Raw genomic sequence first — 5361 nt, 5'->3', positions numbered from 1 at the left:
CCTGGCCATGGAGCGGAGCCGGCCGTCGATGATTCCGGGGGGGGAGGACCGGATTGCCTCCCCCCCATCCCCCCCCACCGCGAAAGATTCCACAAAAAGGTAAGTGGGTTTTGTACATCCCTAAAAGAGATGGGAGTACCAGACCACCTTACCTGTCTCCTGAGAAACCTATACCAGGGTCAAGAAGCAACAGTAAGTATGGAACAACCGATTGTGTGGATCACAATAAACTGTGGCAAATTCTTAAAGTGATGGGAGTACCAGACCACCTTACCTGTCTCCTGAGAAACCTGTACGAGGGTCAAGAAGCAACAGTAAGAACCAGACATGGAACTGAGTGGTTCAAAATTGGGAAAGTTTGTCAGTATCTCATTGGAAGGACAGATACTGAAGCTGAAGCTCAAATATTTTGGCCACCTAATGCGAAGAGAAAAGTCACTGGAAAAGACCCTGATGCTGGGAAAGATTGAAGGCAAAAGGAGAAGGGGACAGCAGAGGATGAGATGGCCAGATAGCATCACCGATGCAATGAATATGAATTTGAGCACACTCCGGGAGAGAGCAAAGGACTGGAAGGCCTGGCGTGCTATGGTCTATGGGGTCACGAAGAGTCAGACACGACTTAACGACTGAACAACAACAACAACAACAACGTTAGCAGCAGGAGAACATGGGTGGGAAGGTGCTATTGCACTCATGTACTGTTTGTGGATTTCCTGTGGGTATCTGGTTGGCCATAGTGTGAACAGAATGCTCACAGAACAGAATGCTACATGGACATTGGTCTGATGCAGCACAGCTTTTCTTATGTTCTTAAACATAAAGTGCCTTTGAGCACATGCGGAATTCTTTTCTTTCACCACTGACCACTTCAATTCTCCCCTTACCAATTCTATTCCCCTCCATGCAACCATCACTCCTCATCCTCCCATCCTCCAGCAACTCCTAATAAAAACAGATGTTTTGTGCAACTCTCCTCTACCTCCTCCTTGTTATGCATAAGCTCTCATTCTATCTTCCTCCCATAATTTCATTTGTGCCAAGACTTCACCAGAATTCAGCCAATGACTCTGTTTTCAAAACTAGGGGTAAGTTATGGAGAAATTCTGAGCATGTACTAAGTGCCTTTCCCTCACCACTGAAGCTAGAGTTCATGCAAAATAAACACACACACATGACAAAACATGCATAGGACTGAGCTGAAAGGGTAGTCAATTCATTGGATGGAATTGGGTAGGCACTGTATTAAGCCTGCACTACCATGCTCACATCTCAGAACTTATGTCTGAGTAAACATGCAGATGCTTTCGAACTGTGGTGCTGGAGAAGACTCTTACGAGTCCCCTGGACTGCAAGGAGGTCAAATCAGTCCATCCTAAAGGAAATCAACCCTGAGTGCTCATTGGAAGGACAGATACTGAAGCTGAAATATTTTGGCCACCTAATGCAAAGAGAAAACTCTCTGGAAAAGACCGTGATGCTGGGAAAGACTGAAGGCAAAAGGAGAAGGGGACGACAGAGGATGAGATGGCTAGATAGCATCACCAATGCAATGAATATGAACTTGAGCACACTCTGGGAGAGAGCACAGGACAAGAAGGCCTGGCGTGCTATGGTCCATGGGGTCACGAAGAGTCGGACACGACTGAACGACTGAACAACAACAAAACATGCAGAACATCAGAGTGAAAACCTCCCTGCAAAAGTAACTTGTGCTGGAATCCTATGCACACTTTCCTTAAACATAATGGGGCTTCAGAGTAGGCATACATAGGATTGTACAAATGAGCAGTATTTATCTCCCCTCCGCTTAAAAAACAAGCCCAAAGCTCCTATTTTTAGTAAAGCTCTCTGTTCATAGGAACATAGGAAGCTGCCTTATACTGAGTCAGACCCTGGGTCCATCTAGCCCAATACTGTCAACACTGACTTGCAGCAGCAGCTCTCCAGGGTTTCAGGCAGGATTCTTTCCTAGCCCTACCTGGAGATGCTGGGGATCAAACCTGGGACCTTCTGCATGCCTAGGGTTGGCGGAGAATTTCTCCCCGAAACTTCGGGGGGCCGAGCGCCAACGTGTTCGGCCCCCCGAAGAAGTTTCGGGGAGAAATTCTCCGCACCCCCCCGCCCCCTCCCCCAGGACGGGACTTACCTTTCCCGAATGTCCCTCCCGGCGGCGGGTCCCGGCGGCGGTTCGTCGGGTCTTCGTCAGGGGCGGGGGCAGCAGCCGATCTTTCGACCGGCTGCCGCCGCCGCCATTCCAATAAAACTAAAAAAAAAAAAAACGCACCCGTAATAGGCTACGTGACGATTAACGTAGCCTATCACGGCTAGATCTGCAAAGTCAACGCTATTTGCGTTGCCCTTATTTTCGCCGTAGTCTACGTAAAGATTTACGTAGACTACAGCGACCAAATAAGGCACGCGAATGGCGGCTCCCTATGGGGGCCGCCAGTAGCGTACACGCTTTTTTTTTTTTTTAAGTCACCCGTGATAGGCTACGTGACAATTTACGTAGCCTATCACGGCTGACTTTGCAGATCTAGCCGTGATAGGCTACATTAATCGTCACGTAGCCTATCACGGGGGCGTGGTTTTTTTTTAACTTTTTATTTCGCGGCTGGGCGAGGCGAGGCGCCTCCTCCCCGGCCTGAATTTCGGCTGGGTGAGGTGGGAAGCCTCCCCCCCCGGCCTGAACTTCGGGGGGAGAGCAGCGAAGCGCCTCCCCCCACCGCGAAAAGCTGCGAGACCACGTAAGTGACTTTCGTGCACCCCTATGCATGCCAGACATGTGCTCTGCCGCTGAGCTACAGCCCTTCCTATTGCTGGATAATGGCAACTGACAAACAAAACAGCCCCAGATTTGCTTCTATGCAACCGTGCGAACCCACTCTTCTCGAAGACTTTTGTGTAGGGATGTCAGAGAATTCCTCCACAGATCTCGGTGAGGCCGAATGCCAGTGCATTTGGCCCCCCGAACTCCGTGGTGGAACGGCCTGCCCCCCCGCGCCCCCGCGGATCCCCCCCAGGATGAGACTTACTTGGGGCGAATGTTCCGGGTGGCAGTGGCTCTGACAGCGGCTCCGGTGGCAGCAGCGGCGGCGGCTGGACTTCTAACCGGCTGCAGCCACCGCCATTTGCAGTCTTGTCTTTTTTTTCTTTTTTTTTTACAGAGACATGATAGGCTACATAAGTTTTTATGTAGCCTATCATGTCTATGTAAAAAAAAAAAGACAAAGAAAAATAAGGAACGCAAATGGTGGTGGCCGTAGCCTCCGCCATTTGCGTACATTTTTTTTCCCCCTTACCCAAAGCCCTCCGTGGCCAGAAATCCAGCTGCGGACGGCCCTGGCCTGGGCCTAGCCGGCTGCTCCGCAGAGCCGCCGTGGAGCACAGTCGGCTTTCGATGATTCCGGGGGGGGGAGGACCGGATCGCCTCCCCCCCTGGTGAGGATTCCGGGGGGAGGGACGGAGCGCCTCCCCCCCCAGCGGAACCCGGAGGAGCCAGGTAAGTGGGGTTTCGTACACCCCTACTTTTGTGAGGAGAAGGAGAAAAAACAACCCTCTTGTTTGTTTGTGTAAAGTCAAATACATTTCAGAACTTCTTTTGCCCAGTGAAGAGAATTCTCTTTAAGAATTCCCCAAGATAAGCTCTGGGTGGAGTAAACAAGGGAATGAAAGAACAGGATAGGGGAAGGAAGAAGAAAAGAAGAATGGTAATTGGAAATGCAGAGGGTGGTGGTGGTAGACAGAATTTCCTAAGCCAAGGGGCTCCTTTCAGAGAGGTAGTACATCAGAGTAGGGATGTACGAAACTCACTTACCTTTGCTCCGTTCCTCCTCGCGGAATCCTCAACGGGGGGGAGAGGCGATCTGGTCCTCCCCCCCGGAATCCTCAATGGCTGGCTCCATTCAGCAGCCAGGGCCGTCCGCAGCCAGATTTCCGGCTGTGGACGGCCTGGTGTGGACACAAATGGCAGCCGCCATAGCAGCCGCCATTTGCATCCAGCTAGACAGCCGTGATAGGTTACATACGAATTTACGTAGCCTAACATAAAAAAAAACCACGCAGTGTACGCAAATGGCGACAGCTACGGCAGCCGCCATTTGAGTGGCCTATTTTTCACTGACTTATCTTACGTCAATATTTACGTAGGCCAGAATGGGGAAAAATAAACGAACGCAAATAGCTTCCACTACGTTATTTGCGTTCCCCTTTTTTTTCACCATTTTATCTTACATTAATATTGACGTAAGATAAGTCAGCGAAAAATAGGCCACGCAAATGGCGGCCACCATAGCCGCCGCCATTTGCATACGCTGCATGTGGTTTTGAGGGGGGGTTATGTTAGCCATGATAGGTTATGTAAATTCTTATGTAGCCTATCACGGTGTGAGGACGACAATGGCGGTGGCAGCAGTCCATCCGCGGCTGGCCAGGGGACCAGCCGCCGCCACCGCTGAATCCGCTGCCGCCAAATCTGCCCTAGGTAAGTGCCGTCCCGGGGGGATTCCATGGGGGGAGGGGGCAGGAGGCCGTTCCGCCACGGATTCCAGGATTCTTTAGAATCTGGCCTCACTGGAATCCGTGGTGGAATTCTCTGCCATCCCTACATCAGAGGGATGTAGGAGGCTGTGGAGGGTTTGTAAGGACTGCACATACTTAAATTAACTTTATGAGGTGAGGTGGCTCAGGGCTCTAGCTTTTTCAAAACTGTAGAACCTATTGAAAAGCCTCAGCAGTTCCTCGATCATGGCGCCACAGAGTCATAGCCCTCCTTTTGGAATTATTTGAGTCCTGCAGCTATTTAGGTGAAATTAAAGTGGAAGAAGAGAAAGATGTTTATGGAGGCTGAATGGATCCTTTGCTGTACTGAAGCGACTAAACTTCTGCAGAATTCAAAGTTTCCACTTTGGGGCAGTAAAATCAGATGCTGTATGAAATACAAGTATTTCACATGAAGCTCTTTCTTCCCTTCCTTCTCCCTCTTCAAAATTTCATTGCAAGCAAGCTGCCAAGAGTGGGCATGTAAGAGCAGAAAAGTAGGGGGAGAGAGTTTTTTTGCACCTAAAAACCCCCCTACACCAGAGATTAGGGATGGTGCTGTCAGGAGCGTCCTAGCTGCCTCTTACAGTCCCCTCCGATAGCCAACTCAGGACACAGATGAAAAGGATTCTTTCCAAGGCTTTATTCCTTCTACAACTTAATGACTCTTTCAGATGCTAATCACCAGCGACTAAGCAAGGAATTGCACTGGGGTAGTTAGCAGAGTAGCCTAAGCTCCAGGTAAGGCAGTTGGTCCCCATTTGAAGGAGGAGGGCAGGAAGACTCTGAACTTATGGGCTATGGAGAGGTCCTCCCTCT

This window comes from Heloderma suspectum, chromosome 7, assembly GCF_057233095.1.
Source record: "Heloderma suspectum isolate Gila_16-S chromosome 7, 16-S_ref, whole genome shotgun sequence".
Classification (NCBI taxonomy): domain Eukaryota; kingdom Metazoa; phylum Chordata; class Lepidosauria; order Squamata; family Helodermatidae; genus Heloderma; species Heloderma suspectum.
Note: the sequence above shows the minus strand (reverse complement) of the source record.